The 18,446-nt window shown below is 41.8% G+C and overlaps 2 long non-coding RNA genes across 3 annotated transcripts; one reads left to right on the forward strand and one right to left on the reverse strand.

The window, feature by feature from the left end:
• Positions 1-1,869: 1,869 nt before the first annotated feature.
• LOC145655749 (uncharacterized) lies at positions 1,870-7,174 on the reverse strand. Its single transcript, XR_014121706.1, has 3 exons — positions 6,469-7,174; positions 5,058-5,153; positions 1,870-2,244 (listed from the first exon to the last, which is right to left on the reverse strand). It is a non-coding gene; the product is annotated as an uncharacterized LOC145655749 (long non-coding RNA).
• Positions 7,175-7,617: 443 nt separating this feature from the next.
• LOC145655748 (uncharacterized) lies at positions 7,618-16,149 on the forward strand. Of its 2 annotated transcripts, none has more exons than XR_014121705.1 (2): positions 7,618-8,221; positions 14,073-16,149. It is a non-coding gene; the product is annotated as an uncharacterized LOC145655748 (long non-coding RNA). The 2 variants fall into 2 exon arrangements; XR_014121704.1 differs by having other exon boundaries at positions 14,076-16,149.
• The last annotated feature ends 2,297 nt before the right edge of the window (positions 16,150-18,446 follow it).

Raw genomic sequence — 18,446 nt, forward strand, 5'->3', positions numbered from 1 at the left:
ATTTAATTTGCATTAAAAATCAACAGAATAATAAAAGACAATTATCTCTAGTTGCAGCTCTAATTTGTTCTGATAGAAGGGACAGTATGCATAATTAGAAAAATATTTGAATCTTTTGTTTACTGCAAAAGATGGCTTGCATTTTAAAAGTTAATGCAATGGCCTTTTATTATCTAGCTATACATTGGGTATCAAAAATTACACATTACAACTGCTTAAACTTCAGAACTGAAAAGCGAGCTCAACGTAGCTCAGTTCGCCAGAACCACCACTAAAACACACAGCTGGTTAGCTAGCTAGCTAACGTTCACAAGCTACTAGCTAAACAAGATAGCGAGCTAACAATTAGCGAACGCTCGCCACTTCAATTCACTAGAACCACTAATCTAAACCACCAGGTTAGCTAGAGAACTAAGTTAACGTTAGCTAAACGTTAACTAGCACTATCTATTAGTCACTATCTTAACTAATTCATTGGTACTATAAATGAAAAACTAACACAAAATACACAGTACACAACTTGACTAGCTAGCTACGCGGCCACCTCAGGAAGCTCCACAGTAAAGGGCAGTTCACCAAAGTTCTCTTGGGTGGATCAATGAAGCGCCATTAGGCTTCAGATTCAGGACGCTGATTGGCTACATTTATGTTGCTCTGCGCGTGTCTGGTGTCAGCAAGTGACCAATTGTAAGTAGCAAGTGAAAGTGCACAAAGTTTCACACAATGTTTAGCATGACTAACGACTAAACATTAAAAAATAAAATTAAATAAAAATTATATATATATATATATATATATATATATATATATATATATATATATATATATATATATATAAAAGCTGTATACGATCAATATTCAATTTTTATGTTAACTGTGTGTGTTAATATTAGGCTAGTAATATCCTGTGGTTTAGTCTACTATCTAGCAGGCTTTCGAATCCTCTTAAATGATCATTTAAGATGGGACGAGGCACGATGAAACAGTTTTATTTCTCTTACTAACACGCAACACATACGACAACCTCACAACTCAAACACCAACAACACGCACTACAACACAGGAGACATATATACACACAAGATGATTACACCTAACACAGAACAGGTGAACGACACGAGAGGGCGTGGCCACAGAGACGAACACACACGAAAACATTTGAGGAGGGGGCGGGGCCGTGACGTGCCAACAGGTTACTACTGGGATAACTCTAAAGGTAAAGTGAAATGATCTATCTGTATATTGATGCTTTAATCAGTCCAGTGGAAACTGGTTTTGTGTACATTTAAATAAGATAAACATTCAATTTGCCAGTGTTTTATTTCCAGGACATATTGTAGCTATGTATACGTTTGAAATTTTGACTCATTCTGCAGGGCCTTATGATTGGTTTAATGCTATTCTAGAATGTTTACCAGCATTCAGCAGAATATTGGTAACAGCAACCAACTGTAAACAAAACATCAGGCAATTTTCAACAAGATATCAATCGTGGTTTCAGAACTTTGCTACAAAAACATTCTTCTAAAACCATCTTCAGAAATGGTAATGTTTTTCTTAGGATACAGAACTTTTGATGTAGGTTAATGATTTAAAGTGTGACAGCATGAAAAATTTTTAAAATGTTCTTTGGTTCATGAGCCTAAGAAGTGATGTTTAATCTGTTGTCTCAGAACAATAGGAAACGTACCTCTACAGGTCCATATGGCCTCCGAAGGGACATAATACCTTCAGAGCGACTGAGGGATTACTTGGTGGGGGGAGTTTTAGCATCAACATGTAAAGGTACTGAGAATGTAGGCACAGAGTTCTCAGTACAGGTGCTTAGCTCCAGACTGGACCACACTTACAGCTGCAACTCCAAGTCCATGAAAACTCCTCAGATGAGGGTGGGCCCTAAGCCTGTCTCTGAGACGCTTGTGTCTGACTGCAACAGTGGGCAGCTAAGCAAGGACGAACCCCTGCTGATCCACGGTCACAGAGAGCAGGACTACCAGAAAATTTACAACTCTGTGGTGGAGCCTATGCTCAGAAGTTCCTCCGGTCAGGCCAAGCCCTACAGCCTGGAACTGGGCCGCAGGATCAAGCAGCGCCTGTGGGAGGCGCTCCACTGTCCGACTCTGCACGAGGAAGTGAAGCCTGATGGACAGTTCCACGTGACTGAAAGCTTCTCCACTCCAGTTTTCAACAGCTTCGTGCCGCACTTTGAAGTGGACATAAGTGAAGAACCCATGCCTGAACAGCCTAAGAAGAAAAGGCGAAGATACTGACTTTATTATTATTATTGTGATTGTTATTGTCATCCTTGTTTGTATTTTTACTATTATTCTTATTATTCTTGTTCTATCAATATCTATATTATTGTTGTTGTGATTATTATTATTATTGTGATTATTATTATTATTGTGATTGTTGTTATTAACTTTTTATATTCTATATGTAGAGTTTCTGTATTGTTTAAAATTTGTTTAAGCTTTTCTTAATTTTAAATTTAGTCATTCAGTCTGTCCCTTGTTAAATAATTGTGTAATAGTTCATGACATGTCATTGTAATAATATTTTTTAATTATTTTGCATTATAATAAATTTATTGTAAATAACAATAACTTTACATGTTTAAGGTGTGGCATTTTAAATAAATTGTTAGAACTGTACATCTTTTTTCTAATGTTACAATTCGAGTCTTAATTTACATCTCTTATCAGTGGAGGATGTACTTGCTCACACCTTTACTTTAGATTCCTTTTGTACACACTTCAGACTGTGACCTCGAGGTTCTTGAATGAATGTTGAACATTCACACTTGTGTATGAGTGCTTACTGTTAGCTAATGCATCATGATGAGCCTATCCTTTTTGAGTTACTTACTGAGATCATTCTCATAGCAAGTTCATTACACCTTGTGTACTCGTTGTAGTGCGGTGAGCAGTTTCAATCTTAGTTACAATCTTAGTTATCAAAGACTCACTCCACCGACCAAAGCCTCTTCTCTTAGACAACATGACAAAACCATCGCAGCTTGAGAGCAAAAATCGAGCCTCTTAAGAGGTGTTATGTTCCACAGGCAGATTGACATCTTAATGCGTTTCACATGAACTCAATTTTCTTTGCATACATGTATATTGCACTTGTAATGTTTCTGATATTTCAGCCTTTCATTTCTCTCTTTACATGACAACACTGTAGACATTTCTTCCAAAAGCACTGAATGTTATTCTGAACAGTTATAGCTTTTCTCCATTCATGTACACAAAGTCCAGTATGTATCGAAATGTCATCAAAAGAGATATCTGTTGGTAGCTGAACATCTCCAACTTGTACAATGTGATGTTTCTTCTTTGTGTCAAATGAACTTAAATATTGAAACATCCAAAAAATACTGGTGTTTGGACCAATGGAAGTACTTTCATGTTACCTCTGATAGCTCATTTGGTACAGCAGAGAACTGCAGAAGTTAAGACTGTAATCCTTGGTCTGCCCGTTCAAATGCGGCTCGAAGGAAGTTTGTGTTTTCACCTAAAATCTTCCATTTTACATGAGCGAAAGAAGAGGACTTTCCAGGACCTGGAATCGAATCAGCCGCAGCGGTCAGACCGCTGAATCCTAGCCACAAGACCACCAGGAACAAAGCTGCATGTTTCTCCTGACACAAACATTTTTCAAAGTCTGCAGTCCTACTATACTGATGACATTTGGATGCATACTGGACTGGGTATGCATGAGAGGAAACGGGCCATTAAGCGAGTTATTCATCTTTCTTTTTGTTTTACAAAAAAGATGAAGTTTGTAAGAGTCAGGAATTTTTTTACCCTATGGAATCACTCAAGAAAAGTGGGAATGCTAGTGTCACTAAAACATGGAAAGAGCCATTATTGGCATTTCTTGTACACACAGGGACAAATCTTCAGGCAGAAATAAAGGGGTTAGGTGCTGTTGGCATGATAACTTCAGAGTTTCAAGAGGGTGGGGATGGCATTCCATTATACACACACACACACACACACACACACACACACACACACACACACACACACACACACACACTTATATATATATATATATATATATATATATATATGGCTGGATCGCAAATGTAACACAACAGCCTGCTGCCAATGTGATATTTTAGAAATGTTTTAGCATCTCCCACTTGTCCTGATCAGGCAGACCACCAGACAAAGTGGGCCTTTGTAATAGGATGTTGCCATCAGAGCTAAAGAGTTTTAAGAGGAGGAAGAACATTCATTATATGCAAACTGACTGGATCTCACATGATACTTAGCATGCTTTAACACTACACTGCCAAAGGAGTTAGCTGACAGATGTGTCATCATTCCCTGCTCACTGAAGGAGTTCACTGTTGGAAAGCTCTTAACATGTCATGTCAGTTACGATGTCCTGGATTGGGGAGGATGACCAAACCAGACCATTTGGGCCTTTGTCTCACTTGAGAAGACTGGCACACAGATACCATATCAAAGCTTGAGACTTATTTTTCGTGTCCTGAATCCTTCCTGAAGTAGCTAGGAAGCTTTGCTTCTATCCTGAATAGCTCAGTCAGTAGAGCATCAGACTTTTAATCGGAGGTCCCTGTTCAAGTGAAAATATTGTTCTTTGCCACTAAAGTGTGCTTGAGAAGTTTCTTGAAATACCTCTAGATCAACCTAAGTCAAGGGACAGGACCCTGTTGCCTTGAGCCTTGCCGATTAAACTGACATGTCACATCAGTTTTCCCAAGCTGTGATTCTGTGCATTGGCTGTTATCCCAGGTTAGGCTAGCTAGTTCTCCTGGCAAGGATGAAAATTCAAAATCCTTCCTACTTTAAAAAATCAACACTTCTGAGCCTATCCTTTTTGAGTTGATTACTGAGATCATTCTCATAGCAAGTTCATTACACCTTGTGCACTTATTGTAGTGCGGTGAGCAGTTTCTATATTAGAGCAGACTTATTCAAGTCATAGAATCCATTTACACTTGAATGAAAGTTGAACATTAACACTTGTGCACGTGTGTCGACTATTAGCTAATGCATAAGGGAAGTCATTTCGGAACAAACCTGTGAGGCAACTGTCTTTCAGGCAAAGTGTCTGTATCCAGGCAAGGACATGTGCATGTTCAATTCCTTGCCCTGTACTTCATTATCTGCAGTTTACTGAGAAAGACCAGACAGCAGTTGAATACCTTTGGTTGTTGTCTGCTACCTCGTCTCTGTCTCTCTCTGTGTTCGTATGATAGGCACCACTGCATGCCACGCACCAGGCCGCCTTTCTTGTGAGGGTGTCTCTCATGACATCTATGGAGTGCATAATTGAAGACAAGGTAAAAGGATTCCCTTAGGATCTGAATACATTTGGTTTTTGTCTGGTACATCGTCTCTGTCTCTCTTTGTGTTAAATGGAGCCTGCTCAGATGATGGTGTTGACAGCTTCTAGGATTTTCACTAGATCCAAAGCAGTGTGAAACCAGTTTTTACATTTAAATGTTTTAACCTGGTTTTGTTCACAAAATAAGAAACAATACACATTATAAATGTTGGGTAGCTACATATTTATACTTCTTGTACAAACTAAGAAAATAATAGAACACTAATTTAGTTGTTTGACATATTGACACCTGAGCAAGACATGAGTGAGGGATAAAAAGGCAGGATATTAGTCACACAAAGCACTGCCAAAAAGGTTTAAAAACACAGATGTGGGGAAGCCCATGAAGTCCACTATATGTCTTTGCTGTTACTGTAAAAAGGCCAGTTGAAATATGACCACAGACAGTTATGGACTGTAATTAATATGAAACTACATGATGATATTGGAGCTATATAACTTACTTCTTTAATATAGTATTCTCTAAAATAATGTAAATACATTGAATATATGAATAAAAGTGTAGTAAAATCATCCAGTGTTGTACTATATTATTTTCAAAGCAGGACCTTAGGTACTTATAGCCAAGGAACTGTGTCAAATCAATTTGCCCTATTACGATTGAACATTTACTATTACTATTACAATTGTAACATGAATAATGTGATACAAATAGAGCTAATGAAGTACAAACTCATATAACTCACAAGCAGCTGCTACGTTGTTAAAAGTTATAAATGTCAATTAATTATTCATATTGTTGTTTGTGGGGAATTCAGTAGGTTGACTAATTCATGCAACTCTCAAAGTATCTGCATAACCTGAACCATACATTATGAACACATCCATTAAAATAAAGTTGAATTCATGGAAAGATTAGGCAAGGAATGAAAGGAAGAATTAAGTAGGTCCAGCAACTAAAGGAATCCTCTCACCTTGTCGTCAACTGCACACTTCTTAGGGGTCACAAGAGATGCTCTCACTGGAAAGCAGTCCTGGTGCGTAACATGTGGCGGTTCCTGCCATGCGAACACAGAGAGAGACAGAGACGAGGTACAAGAAAAAAAAAACAAATGTATTCAGCTGCTAACAGAATCCTCTCACTTGTCTTCAATCGTGTACTCCGCAGCTGTCACGAGAGATGTCTTCACTGGAAAGTTGTCCTGTTGTCTAGGCTCTGCCGTATCCTGCGGTACGAACACAAAGAGAGACGGGGACAAGGTATCAGAAAATAATCAAATGTATTCAGCTGCTAAGGGAATCCTCTCACCTAGTCTTCAATCATGCACCCTGGAGGTATCACAAGAGACATCCTCAATGGAAAAGCATCCTGGTGCATAGCATACAGTAGCCACATCTCATTGACAAGATGTCACAGCCCCTGGACCTGCCCCACGACTGTCCGCTTGCTTGTGTTCTTAACCCAGCCAACCAGGCTGAGAGTCATTTCCGCTCGGTGAACTGGGAGAAAGGGACAGTGTGTGGAAGCCCAACCCCCGTCATATAGGTTTGCTTCTAACAGTACCATTACCATCACCCACTCTGGTGCACAAGTTTGAGTGTATTAGAACTAGTAGCACTGCTGAAGCATTACATGTATCTATAGCAAATATCTATAGCAAATATTCTGACCATGATGAAGTGATAGGTTGGTTAAGGCAAACTGAGAATGCAATACATGTTGCTTAGGTCACTTGCTCTAATTGTACACAACTGTAAATCTACACAACTGTACATTAGTTAAAGTCTACACAGTGTCAGTGATGTGAAGTACAACTGAGAGTTCCCCTGTTGTATTCTTCCAACAGACATTTTCACAGTCAAGTTCTGCGTAAGTGGGGGAAAAATAATATGAGCTTCACATCAAAGAACATTTTAAACAAATGGACTGATGACTGTATGGCTTACCCAGTATTGCGAGAGTTCTATATACACTCCAATTAAGACTGACATTCTATACTTGATCTCGTATTTACCGTTTCATCTATATTCTAATGTTAAAGAGCATAAAGCTAAAACACCAATACAATGTCATTGTCTAGTGCATTATGAACTGCCAGTTATATGTATGCTAGACATGTTTATAACAAATGTGCTGAGAGTTTAACATTAAAGGACCCCAGTAGAACTAGACTACCTATTTGGTTAGGGTTGAAATTAAATCCAGCAGGAGCTTAGATTGTAGGTACATTTTGCAACTCTGCTACTACAACAGCACTTTGTCAGTGTCTTAAGACTGCATATTGTAAAGGGAATACTATGTGCTTCAGTGATTCACATACATTCAGCACTATCCTGTTCCCTAGGAAGAATGTTTATGTAAGCAAAGAACTTTAAGGGAGTGAGACCGTAGATTAGATAAGCAGGAAGATGTCTCTCGTTTTATTGCCTGCAATCACTTTATTGCCTGCAATCGCTTTATTGCCTGCAATTAAGAGATGACAGTCAAGCAAGATTCTTACCAGCCGGCCTGAAAGAGATAAGCAACGCTTCTGTGATTGGTCAAGGCATACAGTTAGAATTGTATATCAAGCAATGCTCTGTATGACTCGGGGCTTCTCTTGGTAGTGAGCCCCACACTCTGTGGAATCTTTCTTTTCTATTAAAACCTTTTTTACTTATTATCCACATCTGACTCCCCGTTTCATTGAATTTCCACCACAGAATTTGGCGTAGTCGGCAGGATCAGCGAGAGGCACCATGCGGAGCAGCGGTGACTAAACTTCGAGGACGCTCCTCAGAGAGAACTGAGCTGGAGAAAAAGGGAAACCCACAAGAATACGGGAAAGTACCTAACCAGGGAGTGACGTCCCGCTTGACTCCGGTGGTGTGCTCCGCCTGATCTAACGAACAGAAAGTAAGTGGTGAAGTTCAGTAATTTAATCCTAGAAGAAAGTGACATAGTGATCCGCCTGAGTCTACCCTGGGGTGGGTCTGTAAAGTAGCATAGTACATGAGATACTAGGGCTTAAAAATAGGGTCTAGAGGACTCCGGAGTCTGGGACTCCGCCAGCCTAAGAGAATAGGCACACTGAGTAGACGTACTAGTGTAAGAAATAGGCCCGGGCCGACAGAACACCCCGTAGGGAAAGGAGTGGACTCAGTATACTAGCACGATTTGCTGGAGCGGAACTAATCCATATCGGGGGTAGATGGTGTGGATAATAAGATAAGAATAGGAAAATTGTAGAGAGTAGGTAAGTTTCCTTTGTTCTTTTGTTGCCTGGATCCAAGAAAAAAAGAAAAAAAAAAAATTGGTTATTATTATTATTATTATTATTATTATTATTATGGGTGCGGGCAACAGTAAGGAGTATGAGTTCAGTAAGGACAAGTTCTCCAGTAGCCTACTCTTTCAAATGAATAAGGACTACGGGGAACATGTAAACAAACATGTCCCATTTTGGATTAAATATTACGGTTTTAATGTCTCAGGGACTCTAAGTGTTGCATACCTGTTAAAATTAATTGAAAGAGTTAAGGTTAAGCCTAGGGAAGCTGATAAGAAAGCGCGGAAATATTTTGATGAGAACAGTGAAGACATGCTGGAAAAGGCAAAAATGTGGTTAGAAGAAGCTGAGAAAAGGCAGAAGCAGCAGGTAGGGCATAGAAAAGGTAATAATGAAGTGTCTCAGTGTGTTTCTTTAGCTGATCCTGACCTCGATGCCGCCCCGCCGAGAGCCCCCCAGCTGATTCAGCAACCACAAGCGCTAGCAAATCCACCTCCTTATCCGCAACCAGGAACTTCATTAACACCAAAGCCGTCTCCATATGACGAATTAAGACGACAACTGGAGGCAATAACCTCACCAGTGGCTCATCGCACTCGAAGTCACACCACTATAAAGCCATCTGCAGAGCCTGAGGTAGACTATGCCCCACAGTTCCCGATGGTGGAAGTGTCAGGACCTGAGGGAGTGATTATGGTCCACCGTCACTGGACTGCAGACGACATCATGAAAGCGGCCGATGGCCTGAGCAAGCCAGGTGACATCGGCGGACGACGCTTCGGACAAGAACTGATGGCATTCGTGCAGTCCTGCAGACCAACACAGGCTGAACTGAGACGGTTATTGATGATTCGACTCGGACCACAGTATAACCGCATTGATAGAAACTGGGTGGATGGAGATGTCCGTCTCCACCTGCCTGAGTGGAATGCACCGCCCCAAGGCCAACCTGACCTGAATGGCCCATACAGAGAGATGATAAGAGGACTCATCGAAAGGGTGGAAACAGCCTATCCAACCACCATCAACACCGATGTGATAGCATCATGCAAACAGAAAGATGACGAACCCGTCGCTGACTTTCTCGTCCGTCTGACGCGTGTCCACACTGACCATTGTGGAATTGACACACCAGCACAACGAGCAGCAGGACCTGGAGAAGTAGGTGCATGGGAAGCTCATTTGAGAAACAGCTTCCTAATGAATATGAGAAAAGACATCAGCGATCTCATTAGAAAAAACTGCATAGGCTACAGCAGAGCTCCCCTATCTACTATTGAGGAGCATGCCAAGCATCATGAGACAATCCTGGGGAAGAAAGACGCCAGACGAGAGCGTCAACGAGCAGATACCACACACCAAGCGATGCTGACAATGCTCCAGACGGTGGGAGATCAAGGAGAAGGCCGCGGACGAGGAAGTAGTCGTGGCAGGGGACGTGGTCGCGGAAGAGGCAGAGGCAGAGGAAGAGGAAAAGGAGGAAAAATTGATTGGATGAAAGAGCAGGAATGCTACAACTGTGGAAAGCTTGGACATTTTGCCAGAAACTGTCCGGAGGAGGATAACTCGTATGACGGGGGCACAGATCAGGATCCCACAATCCACGAGTGACGGGCGGTGGAGAGGCAGGACAGCAGCGGACCACTGAGTGAAGACAGCAAAAGGGAAGTGACAAATTTAAATTACCAACTATTACAGCAGATTAGTAAAGGGCCAAGAGGCCTCCCCGAGGTAACTGTGAAAGTAGAGGGAAAAAATGTTAGGTTTTTGGTTGACAGTGGTGCCACCCACTCAGTGTTAAAAGAAGGATTAATAGAATGTAGAATGAGACAAGGATATGGGATAACAGTAATTGGAGTGGGAGGTCATCCCATTGATGAAAGGATGTCCGAGCCTCTCCGATGTAGTTTAGGGAAAAGCCAATTTAAACATAGTTTTTTGATATCAGAAACCTGTCCAATTAATTTGTTAGCTAGAGATTTAATGTGTAAACTTGGGTGCACAATTAGCAGCAACCCAGAGGGGTTGTTTGTTACGTGGGAAACACCTACACAGGGAGTCCAGCTAGAGGCAGGAGCCCCTTTGTACGTGTATGAATTGCAGTGCACTGCGGGGGAAGTACTAACACATTTTATGACTGAAGTTACTAACACGCTACCTGGTGAGCTGACAGTTAAACAAAGTGATTCTATTCACTGTACAATGAAGGTCCATGAGGGATGTGACGTTGATTTTGAACAGAAATTTGACTTAGGGGGCAGTGACAGTTTGATTATCACAGCCATAGCGTGGGACTGCGAGTGGGCTGCGGGAGTGGTGCAGCTCTCAGCTAAACAGAAATCTTTATATTCAATCTCACATGCAACACCTCATGTGTCGCTGGCTAGCGCACATGTTGACCCAGACTGGCAGAGAGTAGGGTTGTGGACAAAACGCGTGTTGAGCGCAACTGATTGGATAAAAGAACCCCAGTGTAAAATTATGTACAGCCCAAGCATAGAAGTGTGGAAAATGCCAACCCTGTATAGGCTAAGTTGCAGAAGGGGGGTCGAGCTTGTAAGTCCAAATATAGTAATTATGGCAGCCTCTGTTACCCTCTCAGAGGAGGAGGAAGAGGAACTGAAAACAGTTCCTGCAGGGTTATGGGCACAGGGAAAAAATGATGTGGGCTTAATAAAAGGATGTGAGCCTGTCTACATCACCCCAAAATCTGATTACAGACCACGCCAGCACCAATACCCTCTAAAACCAGAGGCAGTGGAGGGCATCAGGCCTGTGTTCCAATCATTAAAACAAGCAGGAGTTATCGTACCATGCCCAGACTCACCAGTACGTACTCCAATTTTCCCAGTTAAGAAGCCAGGGAGAGATGAATGGAGATTTGTGCAGGATTTGCAGGCTGTCAACGCGGCAGTACACCCTAGAGCCCCAGAAGTTCCAAACCCGCACACTATTCTCTCTCAGATCCCACCAGACAGTAAGTGGTTCAGTGTAGTTGATTTGGCCAACGCTTTCTTTAGCGTACCTGTGCACAAGGATAGCCAATTTTGGTTTGCTTTCACTTTTGAAGGAAAGCCATACACATTCACGAGATTGTGTCAAGGGTATTGTGAATCACCAACCATTTACAATGCCGCTTTACATCGAAGCCTAGAGGCTTTAGAACTCCCTAAGGGAATAGCCTTGCTGCAATATGTTGATGATCTTTTGATTTGTGGGAGAACACGAGAAGCGTGTAAACAAGCCACGGTGGCACTGCTACATCATTTAGCAGGGGAAGGCCATAAGGCATCCAAATCCAAATTACAGTTCTGTAAGCAGCAAGTGCATTTTTTAGGACATGACATCACTGAGCAAACGCGCATGCTGACTAAAGACCGAGTGAATGCCATTTTGACTATACCAAGACCCACGACGAAAAAACAACTGTTGTCCTTTTTAGGAATGTGTTCCTATTGTAGGACATTCATACCATCCTATGCAGAACATGAGGGACCACTCAGAGATATAATACCGACAAAAGGGTCAAATTCCTCACAGCCGGAATGGACACCGGAAGCTGAGGCGGCCTTCACAACACTGAAACAGCTGTTACAAGTTATGCCAGCGTTAGGCATTCCCGACCCAAACAAACCATTTGAACAGACAGTGGATGTTAAAGGGCAATATATGACAAGTGTATTGACACAAAAACATGGGGACAAACAAAGGCCGGTGGCCTACTTCTCAGGAAAATTAGATACAGTCGCAGCAGGCCTACCTTTATGTGTAAGAGCTGTGGCAGCCGCCGAGAAGGCACTAGTGGCTTCCAGAGACATAGTAGGCTACGCTAAGCTTACCCTACATGTGCCTCATGCAGTGTCAAGAATACTGCAAGATCAAAAAGTGGCACATTTGTCCACTCAGCGATGGCTTAGGTACCACACTGCCTTATTAGACATGCCAAATGTTACTGTGAAACGATGCACAACTCTAAATCCCTCCACTCTATTGCCTACAGAGGAGGAAGGAGAGCCCCATGACTGTCAACAGGTGTTAGAAATTGCAACATCTCCCAGAATAGATTTAAAGGAGGAACCAATATTTAATGCGGACCTGGAATTTTTTGTGGACGGTTCAGCTAAACGTGACTCTCAAGGCACTAATCGAGCAGCATATGCTGTTGTGTCACACACAGAAGTGGTGAAAGCAGAACCACTCCCATCTAATTACTCAGCGCAGGCAGCTGAACTTGCTGCACTCATATATGCGTGTAAACTAGCATAAGACAAGACCGTGAACGTCTGGACCGATTCCCGGTACGCGTGGGGAGTAGCACATGACTTTGGGGCCATTTGGAGACATCGCAACTTTCTCACCAGCTCAGGAGCAAAGATAAAGAATCACCACCTAGTAGCAGAGCTGTTGGAAGCAATTCAACTACCAAAGGAAGTAGCAATTATAAAGTGCGCTGCACACACTAAGGCGGATGACGCCGTATCAAAAGGGAATGCTTATGCGGATAAAGTAGCTCAACTCACAGCGTTACAACCGCTCCATACACAAATGGCACAAGCAGATACCGAAACCAGAATATCTACTAAAGATATCCAAAAACAAGCCACTCCACAAGATTATGTGAAATGGAAAAAAGGGGGGTGTAAACAAATAGGCGGGATATGGGTACACCCAGAAATGAACAAACCCTGTCTCCCCACAGCTTATATGAAAGGACTAATTGAGATTGCTCATGGGAGGAGTCACATGAGCAAAGGGGGGATAGTGGAGAGTATAACGAGACATTGGTATGCACCAGGAATAAACACACACACCCAAAATTTTTGTTCTCGATGTTTGGTATGTGCACAAAACACACCACACGGGGACAATCATACCAAACACGCACCCGCCGGACACCCGCCGCCTAGTGAGCCATTTCAACATTGGCAAATAGATTTTGTAGAACTAACACCAGCTGAAGGAAAGAGGTACATGCTTGTGTGTGTGTGCATGTTTAGCAAGTGGGTGGAGGCCTTCCCAACGGGAAAACAAGATAGTGATGCAGTAGCAAAAGCGCTACTGAGAGAAATTATTCCCCGGTGGGGGTTACCACAACGAGTGTCCAGTGACAATGGGACACCCTTCGTACACGAAGGACTAAAAGCTCTGACTAAATATCTAGGGGTAGATATGAGAAAACACTGCAGCTATCACCCTGCTAGTGCAGGGGCAGTAGAACGGACAAACGGCACCATTAAAGGAGGTCTAGCTAAATTAACGCAGGAAACAGGCATGAATTGGGTAAAATGCCTTCCCCTCGTCCTGTGGCAATGCCGAACCAGACCGCAGGCACGAACAGGCTTATCAGCTTTTGAGATAGTGTTTGGACGGCCTCCCAACACGGGGATCGGACCGCCCGACTGGGATACTAACCTGATCAATGAATCACTTTTGCAGTATTGTGTGTCTCTGCACAAATCTCTCTCCCATGTGTCTAAGCAGGTGAAGGCAGTTCTTCCCGAGGTGACGAATACGCCACTCCACACCCACCAACCAGGTGATTGGGTGCTGATAAAGGACTTCAGAAGGAAGCGGTGGAACCAGCCCAGGTGGAGAGGACCATTCCAAGTGCTGCTGACGACTAACACCGCCGTCAAAACCGACGGACGAGCAACGTGGATACACCACACTCATTGCAAGAAGGCGCCAGAACGACCTGAGGACTCATGATGAATTTTCTGTTTGTTACTATCTTACTCACTACTTTCGCCCCGATCGCGGGACGACAACTCCTGCCAGAGGAAAGATGCAAAGGCAATATCGCTTGTGCAATGGCATTGGTGATGGCAACCACTGCCAAGCCAAACCAGTCTTGCCTAGTGTGTCACCCCTTTCAGGTGCCATGGACGCCCATACCCATCACCCACGACATGGCGACCCAGATGACCAATAAGACTACATGTGAACTAAATAGGCTAACAGGACAGCTCTATAATTTATCCAGAGAAATCATAAGCTCGATGAAAATACCCGACTGGGCGGGTAATGGGAGGGCAGAAGTGGCACATCGAAATAATGACTGCGAGACTACGACAAAGATGCATTTAGCTGATATGACTTTTGATACAACTAATATTCAAGGGGACTGGTGCTTGTGTTCAAAAGGGGGGGAACCCACTGACCCTTATCTAGGACATACTGAGTGTAAGGTGAATTATATAGCATTAGATAAGGATGGGCACAACTGTACCATTCAGGGAAGAAATGAATTAAGGAATGCCACAAAAACCTTTAGTAGGAGATGCTACAGTATAGTCAACCCTATTACACAAGGGGCAATGATGTGGGCATGTGGGGAAAAAAACCTACTCTGCCCTCCCCATTACCAAGGCCAGTAATTGGAAGAAAACTGGAAAGAACTATGAGTTCCAGTGGTCAGGATGTTGCACACCAGTACTCCTAACCCCGCCAGTGTCTATTTTCAAACTACGTGGGGCACATGCACACACCATACATAAACGAGGCACTGGCAAGCAGAACCCCGCTAAATACAATGGCTATACACTGGCCGACCCATGGACCACCCCTGCATCGGCAATAGGTTGGTCTATATTTCTGGGAGGAGGCACCACTGCAGCCTTGAATAAGATTAACGGTTTAGCGTGGCAAGTCCTAACTTTGGCTAATAGGACTGAGACGATTTTTACACTCCTAAACCAAGAATTGCACCAGATTCGCCAAGTAGTCCTGCAGAATAGAATGGCCTTAGATTTGCTCCTAGCCCAGGAAGGTGGGGTGTGTAAGAAGATAAATGTATCATGTTGTTTTCACATCCCAGATTATTATGATAATATAACAGACCTGATTACACATATGAAACAGGACATCCAGGAGCCGTCCCCAGCAGACAATTCATGGTTCTCATGGTTCACCTCGGCCCTGGGCCCATGGGGACACTGGGCAATGACGGTGTTTTTTCCTGTGCTCATTGTCATATTGATGGTTATGTGTTTCTTGCCATGTATTATGAATTGTTGTGTCACTTGGGTGACTAATCTTACTCGTATACAGTATCAACTGTTGCAAGAACTGCCAGAGGAGGTGGATGAGGATTCTGAAGAATTTAATGACCTCCAGGCACTATTCACTGAAGATTTTAGTTAATGATTGTATGAGAATCAAAGGGGGGAAATGTAAAGGGAATACTATGTGCTTCAGTGATTCACATACATTCAGCACTATCCTGTTCCCTAGGAAGAATGTTTATGTAAGCAAAGAACTTTAAGGGAGTGAGACCGTAGATTAGATAAGCAGGAAGATGTCTCTCGTTTTATTGCCTGCAATCACTTTATTGCCTGCAATCGCTTTATTGCCTGCAATTAAGAGATGACAGTCAAGCAAGATTCTTACCAGCCGGCCTGAAAGAGATAAGCAACGCTTCTGTGATTGGTCAAGGCATACAGTTAGAATTGTATATCAAGCAATGCTCTGTATGACTCGGGGCTTCTCTTGGTAGTGAGCCCCACACTCTGTGGAATCTTTCTTTTCTATTAAAACCTTTTTTACTTATTATCCACATCTGACTCCCCGTTTCATTGAATTTCCACCACAATATTTACAAGCAATGGCTAATAATAGAGTTACGAATATTGCAAATATTCAACGGCATGTTTAAGAACTGCACATCCTGATGAACAAAATGCAGAGCAAAAACACACAATTCAAAATACTCACCATTACTCACACAATACTCACCATTCAAAAACAGACACCTGTGCCAAAGTAGGGAAACACATAATATTGATTGTGTAAAATTTAAAGAGGAAGTCGCACCGTTAAAAGTCCCCTGAGTTATTGTGAGTTCCACAGCGGTGTGGTAGTCTATAAGCCTATAAAGGGAAGGAAACAGTGAGGTGCACAGACTAAAGAGGCATCTTAATGATAGCGTGCTTTTTGAAATGAAGAAAAACTGAGACTTATGTCTGAAATTTTTTAGGCCACTGCCTAGCCACTAAACACTTGCAAACACCTGTACCCTGTTTTAGCTGAATTTAAAAGAGCAACTTCAAAAATATATATTCTTAAATTAGAAGAGTTCAGATATCTGTTCCTCTACCAGCAGTGGTCATCATTTTTGTTTTTAAACCCGCTCATTAGGGGTATAATACTACGAGTGCTGTACCTCAATAAGAATACTTCAGACTGTATCTTGAAACCATAATATTGAGATTCTTTATAGTGAAGTGCCTGGTGCTTCTATGTAGAACCTGAATAAAGGAAAACATAGACCAAGACTTTATTAAGACTACAACAATGAAACAGCACATTGGCCATCTCTTGGGTCCCTTGCAATTCTCACTAGGCTGGATGTCATGACATAGATGTAAAATCTAATAATACTAAGGAGAACTTAAAGGATTCATTTAAATTTAAATAAAAAACTTAAAAATTACATGCTAGTACACCTGCTTCATTATGACTAGTGGAGATGAGAAAAGGAAAAGCACAGTTCATGTTGTGGTTAGTAAACTTCCTGTGCCTAAAACAAAAATAAATCCAAAGAAGCAGTGCAATCACTTACACAGATCTTCAGGAAAAAGAAGATACCCCCCCCCCCCCCTTACATTTGTAAGGATATTTTAATGCACATATTGCAACAACCGACATTCAAGTTGCTGATTTTTTGATGATCTCATCTGTTTTTATGAAGGAAAACATAGGAAGATACAGTAATCAGCAACAGAAAAACATCTGCCTAAAAGTGAGTTTATATCTGTTCTTCTAACTTCATGACAGACTGCATTTAATATATTTAAATACAAATGAAAGCTACAAAGCACTGCAACCTTTAAGTCTGCTTTGCTGAGAACTTACCCATCTATGGTGTCTGCTTTATAAAAACTGACCAGAACCATTTCTTGGTCTCAACATGCAAATGCAGTGATTTCCCTGATGCATGAGTGTGGAGTACTTTCTCTGTACAAGCGTACTGCCCCTGCAAGGTCTGGTGAAGTCTTTCATACAGTAAAAGAATATTGTAAAAGGATATTGATGAACCATGTAAATGTATTTATTTCTCTTATATTTATTTTTATTAGTGAAAGAAAGAAGATGCACTAACCAGTGGAGGCTGCTAAAAAAATGTACTGCGTATGACTGTTGTCATTTTCTGCAATCATTCCAATACAACCTAACACATACTACTAGGGGTCTGTGAAAGAGCCAATCATTATTTAATTTGCATTAAAAATCAACAGAATAATAAAAGACAATTATCTCTAGTTGCAGCTCTAATTTGTTCTGATAGAAGGGACAGTATGCATAATTAGAAAAATATTTGAATCTTTTGTTTACTGCAAAAGATGGCTTGCATTTTAAAAGTTAATGCAATGGCCTTTTATTATCTAGCTATACATTGGGTATCAAAAATTACACATTACAACTGCTTAAACTTCAGAACTGAAAAGCGAGCTCAACGTAGCTCAGTTCGCCAGAACCACCACTAAAACACACAGCTGGTTAGCTAGCTAGCTAACGTTCACAAGCTACTAGCTAAACAAGATAGCGAACTAACAATTAGCGAACGCTCGCCACTTCAATTCACTAGAACCACTAATCTAAACCACCAGGTTAGCTAGAGAACTAAGTTAACGTTAGCTAAACGTTAACTAGCACTATCTATTAGTCACTATCTTAACTAATTCATTGGTACTATAAATGAAAAACTAACACAAAATACACAGTACACAACTTGACTAGCTAGCTACGCGGCCACCTCAGGAAGCTCCACAGTAAAGGGCAGTTCACCAAAGTTCTCTTGGGTGGATCAATGAAGCGCCATTAGGCTTCAGATTCAGGACGCTGATTGGCTAC

The sequence above is a fragment of the Electrophorus electricus genome, unplaced genomic scaffold (assembly GCF_041902795.1).
Source record: "Electrophorus electricus isolate QZ-2024a unplaced genomic scaffold, ASM4190279v1 Scaffold34, whole genome shotgun sequence".
Classification (NCBI taxonomy): Eukaryota; Metazoa; Chordata; class Actinopteri; order Gymnotiformes; family Gymnotidae; genus Electrophorus; species Electrophorus electricus.